At 35.8% G+C, this 9,786-nt stretch overlaps 1 non-coding gene across 1 annotated transcript; it reads left to right on the top strand.

Moving 5' to 3' along the window:
• Positions 1-1,636: 1,636 nt before the first annotated feature.
• LOC120156025 lies at positions 1,637-1,743 on the top strand. Its single transcript, XR_005519031.1, has one exon. It is a non-coding gene; the product is annotated as a small nucleolar RNA R71 (small nucleolar RNA).
• The last annotated feature ends 8,043 nt before the right edge of the window (positions 1,744-9,786 follow it).

Genomic DNA, 9,786 nt, shown 5'->3' with positions numbered 1-9,786 from the left:
TTATAGCCTTAGATTCGGCTATTTTTAGACATGTTTGACTCCTAATATGACTCTAATATTTGTTAGTTGTGGATGAGTCTTACGAGATGCTTGCTCCGAATGGTTCGGGCTGTTGGTGGCAAGAGACGTGCGGCAGTGAGAGGCGTGAAGTGCAGAGGAGAGGCGACGCTGATGGAGCTTCTAGGGTTTCTGGAAGCTTATGCGTTTGGGCTTCAGTTGCCACGGGTTGGGTCTGTTGGGCTCGTGTAATGTAATTTGGGTCTGATACAAAGATGTAAAACATGTTAATAAAATAATAGTAATATCTATACAATAAATATACATATGATATATATGATATATATAATATAAATATATTTATTTATTTCGGTCATAAAAAGTGTGTCTACAGTAGCCATAGCGTTACAGCCTTCGGTAAAAGCGACAAACTCAAACTCACCAAGTCTCATTTTATTCTAAAAAACTTCCTTCATGAATTTGAAGTAGTTCAGGTTTTACTCTAAAGCAACAATCAATGGAATGTTAATTGTGAGTTGCCAAAGGAAATTAATAAGGGCTTGTATTGCTTATCTTCTTTTATCTTTTTGAAGCGATGTGGAAATGGTGGAGCTATTTTTTATTGTTGTTGTTGAGGCATAGAATTTGGTGGAACTTCAGATATAGCAGGGGTTGCTATCGTTAATGATTCTGAATTACTACATTATCCTGCATCTGGTGCTGTGGAATGACTCACAGGTGGTTCGGGCTCAACTTTTTTGCTATTTCCTTTGCCATGCTTAAGAACTTCCTCATCTTTTTTCCTAAGTTATTCAACTAGCTCTCCAATATGAATTCCACTTCTTGTAGTTATGGTTTTACATTGCTCTTTACCGTTTTGCTTTGGATTCTTGGTATTACTGGGCAACGTTCCTTACAACTGAATATTTAGATCATTAGCCATTTGTCCCATCTGATTTTCTAGAGCCCTTAACGAGGTTGATTGGCTCTCCATATACATTTTCATTAAAGCCTCAAAAGATGATAAAGTTGAATGTTCAGTTAAATATTGACCTTGATAATTCTATCTTTGTCGTGGTTGAGCAATAGGATGTTGTGCCTGTGGTTGTGGCATTTGGTTCTGATGATTATAATGTTGTTGTTGATACTACTGATGCTATAGATTGGCAACATTATGACTTCCCCAAGAAAGATTGCGATTATTTCTAAAATTTGTATTGTTTGTGTTACCAAAAGCATTATCATTCATTTGATATTTTCTCACATAGATAGACTCTGAATTTTGGGGGCATTCATCAAAATTGTGATCATCGCCACAATAAACACAAGTGATGAGAGATACAACTTTAACTTCATACATTTCTCCTGGTTTTTTCTATTTTTCACCATTTCCGTCAATGTTGAAATCTGAGATGCCATAGATTTGAAAGCTTCATAATCTATTGCTACAATATTACGTCTACCAAACTTATTTCTTATATTAGGGTATTGGAAATCATTAGTGGAGATCATTTCCAAGATGTCATATGCTTCATTGTATGTCTTATCCAGTGAAGCTCAATTTGTTGAAACATCAACCACTATAGGAGTGTGTATGTTTAACCCATTATAAAACATCTTCATTTGAGTCCAATAAGGAATTCCACGCATAAGACATTTCCACAACAATTCCTTAAATCTTTCTCATGTTTCATACAAGCTTTCATCATCCATTTGCTTAAATGAAGTTAAATAATTTTCAAGTTTGGCATTCGTGTTCAGCGAGTTGAATTGCAACAAGAATTTATGCGCTAACAATTCCAATATTGTATAGCAAATAAAGAAATAGCTTCAGCTTCAGTGCCTTCTCTAAAACACCTTGCTGAATAAAAGAATCACAAACCTCCATGAACGCTCTCAAATGAGCCCTAGGATCTTCAACAACAGATCCTCCATACTCGCCCATAGATTGTAGCATTTATAACATAATCGACTTTAGCTGAAAATTCACAGCTTTAATCACTGGCCTCACAAAGCCTGGATACAAATAATCCAATGTTATCACCACATGCTCACAAATAGGGTGATTACGACATCCAAATCTTAATATGGTTGCCCAGCACCAATGCTAATTGGCAACTCGTCATTCTGTCCATTCTGTAGCGGAGATAAAATACCATTCCCTCGTCTAGCCTTATTTTCTCTATTCTGGATAGCTTCACGGTGATGTCTCCTAAAATTACTTTTAATCTCTATATTTAATGGATCTAATTCTTCGTCACTACGAGGCATACACTAGTAAAAGAAAAAACTAAAACTAGCTACAAAAGAAAACAAAAAAGTAAGAAAAATAAATATAACCCTAAATCAAATCGATGCTCCCCAATAATGGCGCCAAAAACTTGATTCTACGAAAATGATTTAGCAATTACACGTATCGTAAACCAAGTAATAAAGTTGTAGAAAATGAATGCTATGGATGTCGAACCCACAAGTGCAAGGTGTTATCATTATAGTTTGTAAACATAAAAAAGTATCGAGTAAAAAGATGCTTAATGAAATATAGTCAAATCAATAGGGAAAACACCAGTTCATGCCACAACAGTCCAGAAAGCACAAGGTCAACTATCAAATCGATAGAGGAAATATTGTGCACATCAAATCTTATGTAAACAATGCATACCAATTTTATGCAATCAACAATGATTAAGACCTTTTTGAACTTCTTTAACTACTTTCATTAATTAAAGGCTCAAAATGTTAACAACGCCAACTAATTGATTGCATGCTTTTCAGCACACATTATACTACCTAGCAACACCAATGCCTTCAAATGTATATAGTAGATCAACCAAATCTATTTCTAAAAATAATCGAAAGTACTATATATTTAATCATAAGTATTTTTACTCACAATCATAAAGTACCAAGCTTATAAACTAAGTATCAAAGTAAACATAAAATAAACAATCCACAATATTATCCATAAAGAGTTTAAAACATTAAAATCACTCTCTCTCTCAATAAAAGGCCTTGAATGGTGATCCGCTGACTGTCAATGTTACTCAGCAAGCTTTCTTTGTACTGCATCAATCCCTGATAAGGGGCTTAGGCCTCCATGGCATACGAAGATTGAACGTGGAAATTTGGTACTCTGAATTGCTCTTAATCATCACACTTTTTATCATGCAAGTACTCCCCTTTTATAAATTTGATGAGATTTTCATCTCCCAAAAAGAAGCTTCCATGTCTCAGATGATAACTAGCCCATTGACACCTGCCCAAGCCAACTATCCCATCCAAAAGATTCTTCCAACCATATGGAGCTTCATCAACTACTGCAACATCCGCTCAGTATTTCCTGTAACGCTATGGCATCAGTGTAACAATTTACAACAGCATAAATCAAATTTAGCCCTTGGCAACCCATAAAGTTCCTAACATGTAAAAATGTATAAAATTAAGCAAATATAATCTTAAAATTCTCCTAAAATGCTCATGTTCAAACTAGAACTGGGTGAAAAAAGCTACTAACGATAACCCTTTTAGAGAATTATCATTTATTGAGTGATGTAGTGATATGGCCACAACTCGATTACCACCAAAACTCATAGATCCAAGGAGGTCCACTATTCCTTACATTATTAGTGATCAATTTATAGGAAAAACATTATCTGACTTAGGTGCTAGCATTAACTTAATGCCATTTTTAATTTTTAGGAAAGTTGAGAGTATAGAAGCAAGACTTATTACTTTCACTTTGCAACTTGTTGATCGATCCATCGTGCATCCTAAGAGAATATGATGGTTCAAGTAGAAAAGTTCATTTTTCCAACCTATTTCATCATTTTAGATTAAAAAGCCCACAAGGATGTTTCCATCATACTCGATTGACCATTCCTTTTCACTGGCCATGCATTAATAGATGTTGAAAAAGGTGAGCTCACGATGCGTTTGAATAATAAAAAAAATTACTTTTAATTCCTTGAATAATGTTTTATATGTTGATATTAATACGTAATGTTATGAGGTTGATATTATTGTTGTGTTTGCACATGAGCATTGGAATGAATGCCACGATATGAAAAATGTTTCCAGTAATTTTGTAACAATTGAGGAGATTACTGAGGATGAAGAGGCTAAAGGCAATTATATGCAGCGTTTTGAGTCATTGGAACTTCTGGATCGACCTAGTCAAACTCTTAAAACTTCAAATGAAGAGCCACCCACACTAGAATCGAAGCATATGCCTAAGCATTTGAAGTATGAAGACCTTAAAGATAATAAGACTTTTCATGTTATTGTTACCACAACGCTCTAAGCATCGCAGGATGATAGACTGATTACTGTTCTGAAATAGCACAAGCAGATTATTGCTTGGACCATCGCTGATATCAAAGGCATTAGTCTTGCATTCAGTATGCATAAAATCTTGCTGGAAAACCATAATCGTAGTTCTATTAAGCAACAGTGAACGTTAAATCTGATCATGAAAGAAGATGTTCAAAAGGAGATAAGTAAATGGTTAGATGTTGACGTTATATACCCAATATCAGACAGTAACTGGGTAAGCCCTATACAATGTGTTCTAAAAAAGGAAACATTATTTTGGTGACAAATGACAATAACGAGTTAGTGCCAACAAGGACAACCACTGGTTCGATAATATGTATGGACTATAGGATGCTCAACAAGGCTACTAGGAAATATCACTATATGTTGCCATTTATAGATAAAATGCTTGATCGTCTCGCCAGAAAAGCTTTTTGTTATTTCTTGGATGGGTATAGTAGCTTTAACTAAATAGCTATAACTCTTGAAGATCAAGAGAAGACAACTTTTACTTACCCATATAGTACATTTTCTTTTCGATGTATGTTGTTTTATTTGTGCAATGCTCTAGTAATATTCCAATGATGCATGTCTGACATGATTGAAGACTACTTGAAGGCACTTATGGATGACTTTTCTATTTTTGTGCAAGATTTTGAGCACTGCCTCAATCATTTGGCCTTTATCTTGAAATGATATGAAGAAACTGATTTGGTTTTGAATTGGTAGAAATGTAATATCATGTTACTGAGAGTATAGTGCTAAGGCATTGCATCTTTAGCCGCGAAATTAAATTAGACAAGGTTAAAGTGGAAGTTATTGAGAATCTACCACGTCCTACTAGTATGAAGTCAGTAAGAAGTTTCACTATTACACACTAGCTTTTATCGAAGATTTATCAAGAACTTTTCTCAAATTACTAGACTATTATGTTCATCACTGGAGCAAAATAAGAAAATCGTAATTGATAGTGAAGTACTGAAGCTGTTTGAAACAATCAAACTTAAACTAGTTATTGCTCCTATAGTAGTAGCACCAGATTAGAGTCGTCCATTTGAGTTTATGTATGATGCTAGTGGTCAAACTATTGGAGAAGTGTTGGGGCGAAGGAAAGAAAAGGTTTTCCATGCTATACATTATGTTATTCGGATGATGAATGTTTATCTGATAAACTACACAACAACTGAGAATGAACTATTAATTTTGGTGTTTACTTTTGACAAGTTTTGATATTATCTCGTTGGAACTAATGGCATTGTCTACACTAACCATTCGACTTTGAAGCAATCGTTTGACAAGAAAGACACTAAGCCACAATTAATGAAATGGGCGTTGTTACTTCAATAATTTGACATTGGAATTAGAGATAAGAAAAGACCCGAGAACCAAGTGGTTTATGATTTACCACACTTGAAAGTTGGCAGTGAAGATGGCAAGGTACTAGCAATTCAATACACTTTTCCCGATGAGAGTTTACTTTTAGTTGAGATTTTTCCTTGGTATACGAACTTTGTCAATTATTTAGTAAGTGATTTGTTGCTACCTTACCATAATGATTAAGGTAGAAAAAATCATAAGAGATTTCCAAGTATATCGTTGGGAGGAATTGTGTCGTTTCAAACAATGCAATGACCAAATTCTATGAAGATGTGTCTCTAAATATGAACAACAAACATTATGCATCATTGACACAGTGCATCTTATTGTGGTCATTTTGGAGGTATGAGGACAATAGCAAAACCCTTACAATGTGGTTACTATTGGCCTTAAATGTTCAAGGATGTCAATAATTTTGTCAAGCAATGTGACTGATGCCAACGAACTTGTAGCATCTCTCGTCGTAACGAATGCCAATGTAGTTTATTCTAGATATTGAATTATTTTATGTATTGGGATTAAGTTTCATGGGACCATATCCCACATCATGTGGAACTTTTTCATCTTAGTCGTTGAGTATGTCTCCAAGTGGGTTGAAGCTGTAGCATTGTCCGACAACTATGCTAAGACAGTCTCAAGGTTCTTCTATAAAAACATTTTTACTCGTTTTAGAACACCCCGAGTATTTATCAGTGATGAAGGTTCTCAGTTTATTAGAAACATGTGGTTAATGCATTGAACCGATGTGGAGTAAAACATAGAATTGATCAAGCATACCACCCACAAACTAAATGTCAAGTTGAAGTTTGAAACCAAGAGATCAAATAAATTCTTGAAAAGATTGTCAGTCCTTCAAGGAAAGACTGGTCTCTATGTCTTGATGAAGCATTATGAGCTTATCAGATAACTTATAAAACTCCACTAGCCATGTCTTCTTATCGCCTTGTATATGGAAAAGCTTTTCATTTACCCGTGGAGCTAGAGCACAAAACCTATGAGCTTTAAAGAAGCTAAATTTTAATTTGGATGTTATTGGTGAGAAACGGTTGTTGGACCTCAATGAGCTAGAAGAGCTTAGGAATAATGCTTATGAGAGTGCTATAATTTACAAAGACAATATTAAGAAATGGCATGACAAACATATTTTTTCCAAGGCAATTTAATGTTGGACAACATGTCTTGTTATTCAAGTCTTGACTAAAGCTATTTCCTGGGAAGCTTCAGTCTAGGAGGTCTGGTTCATTCGAAATTCTTGAAGCTTTTCCATACGATGCTGTGATGTTAAGGAATTTGGTGGATGGAAGAACATTAAAAAGAAATGGGCAACGTTTGAATCCCTATAATAATCAACAAAGCCATCGCATTGCATCTATCACACTAAGCGTACCTTCCTCTTTTTAATTGTCTTTTTAATATTTAATAAGTCATCTTTGACATTATTTTGTTTAATTTTAAATTTTGTTTTTACAGTTTTTTGCTATAGCTTTGCTTGTTATTTCCCTATTCTTTTGCATATACTTCCCAACAATATAAGCTACGTTGTGTATCCAATGCTACATTTAACGCTGACAGTATTAGGTAGATGGGCAGTTAAATTTTAAATGGTGAAAAGGTAACTGTGAGCTATGTTCCACTTTTTAACCATCCCATCACCACTGTCCACTTCCTCTAATCACAACCTTCCATTTAAATTTCACCCTTATCTCTTTCACCCGACCATTTAAAATTCAAAATGAAATTTCATATTTTTATCTCTACACGCTATATTTAATACGCCCTAAACCCTAACAGTTCATTTATTTTTCCTACTACCTTCAGTCGTTACTTTCCTAAAAATCCCCAAAGCTTTAAGTTCTTTTCTTTCTTTCTCTTCTTTCTTTCATTGTTCACCTTCCTTCATCAACAAACCTTCGATCATGGTGCCTAAGAAGATTGCCAAGCGTTCCCGTTGACCACCAACTCAACCACCAAAAGAGCACCATGTTCAGTCGTTGGCCATTTATAGTGATGGACCTATGTGATTCATGAAAGCTGAGCAACAGCAGAGATACAATATATAATTATCTGATCGCGAGTTCTACTACGAGCAGAGTTCTGATTTGTCTTCATTCGTTAAACCGCATGCCTTTGAGTATATAACTGACACCATCGCTAGGCTCAACTGGGAAACATTCTGTACTCATCCCAACGAGATTGTTCAATAGCTCATTTGGAAGTTTTACTGTAATCTTACAGATGAGAAAAATCCATTAGTTTTCTTTATGAGAAAATGATGCATTGGTTGGTGAAACAATTCAACATACTGCTTAGCATTAACGATGCTGAATGTGAACACACAACATTTGTCAAAAATCTCACCTTACTGAACTAGAGCAAGTTGGAGTTTATGTTTGTCTACCTAGAAAATCATGGGACAAATCAACAACCAGAGTGTATACCATGAAAAGGCGGAACCTGAACAAAGCAGCAAGGGCATAGTTTACCTTCCTTAGAACTCGTTTAATGCCCACAATGTAGTATTCAGCAATCACTAAGGACAGGGTTTTACTTTTGCACTCTATTTTGTGTGGTCATCATATTGATGTCGGGAAAATTATATCTACTAAATTATATGCTTATGGCCAAAAGATTATTGGTTATTTGTTTTTCCCCTCTCTAATCACCTCACTGTGCAAACAAGCACGAGTGCCTACTTTGTCTTCTTATTCGACATTTGAGAACCGTATTGCTACCACGCTTGTATCTATGAAGCACACAATACTGCATAAAAGGTTAGAAACATACCATCGTGGTGAGGACACAACTGAAGGTCCCGCTGCTCCTGGTCCTACACAAACACCTATGTCGCATGCAAGTCCTGCTATATTGGAGCTGCAAAATGTTGTATCATCAGTACAAGCCAAGCAGGATAGTTTCATGACAATGCTAAGTCACGTCTTGCAAAATTAACCTCATATGCACAATGCCCAAGTCAAGTACTAGCAATATGCCCACGAGCGTGACAAGGCATTTCAGAAAATAATAACCAAACCATTCAAGAAATCAGAAATCCCATTTCCTACCTTCCCACCATCCATCTTGGATGATTTAGCTCCACCAATAATGCCCGATATTGCAGCTAGTTCTGCCAGTACTGAAGGCGAGGAAGAGGAGAATGAAAATGTTCTAGATACGGATATAGAAAAAGCCGACGTGGAAGAGGACATTGATGCCGAGGATAATGATGAGATAGAGGATAATGATGAGATAGAAGATAATGTGGCTGATTCGGTGGAATCTACTGAGATTCTTACTGTCGATTCTGAGAACTTCAAAGTTGAGGAAGAGTATGAAGAACACAAAAACCATTAAGAGAAAGAAGAAAGTTTGAACTTGAAGGAAAGCTCGGACAAACAAGTTGCACAACAATTGTTGCATTTAAATGAGGATATTGTTATGAAAATGATGTAACTGCTTCTGAGCACGATTTGGATGTTGATCACAACATCGGCAATGTTATTAAAGAAGTTGAGAAAGCTACTACACCTACTCCACCTAAGAAATCTTCTGCTGAGAAAGTTGGTGGCGCTAAGGAACCCCTAGAAGAGAAAAAGATCCAAGCCCTGCACCAAAGGCTAAAGATGTTGTTGCAGCATCGATTACTTTTGTTCCCGATGCTGTTGTGGTTATGGCCACTTCAACATTAACTAGCTAGAAGCATAAGAGCTCAATCAAGACCAAGGTACCGAGCACCTCCGCCCCACTGTGACAAGCCCTCGAAAAAGCCTAAATAAGCCCAATTAGGGGAGTTTCAAATCAAATGACATTAATTTGATTCTAAATCATTATTGGAAGGTTTATGGAAAGAATATGACTCAAAGCTTTTTCTGACTATGCATAACTCACCCATAATTGTTAGAATCAACTGGAACGAGGGCAGTCCATTCACTCAAAGGAAACCATTCGTAGAATTACAAAGGTGAAGGGTCGTGATAATTTTAAAGGAGAAGTTCAAAAGACAAATCCTTACACTAATAAATGTTACCAAGAGAGGTTCTTAGAGGACATGTGCCTTTTTGGGAGAAGAAATGATTAGGAGGCGTATTTTAATGCAACCTACGA

The sequence above is a fragment of the Hibiscus syriacus genome, unplaced genomic scaffold, assembly GCF_006381635.1.
Source record: "Hibiscus syriacus cultivar Baekdansim isolate YM2019G1 unplaced genomic scaffold, ASM638163v2 tig00111210_pilon, whole genome shotgun sequence".
Taxonomy (NCBI): Eukaryota; Viridiplantae; Streptophyta; class Magnoliopsida; order Malvales; family Malvaceae; genus Hibiscus; species Hibiscus syriacus.
Note: the sequence above shows the minus strand (reverse complement) of the source record. Positions and strands in the feature narration are given on the sequence as shown.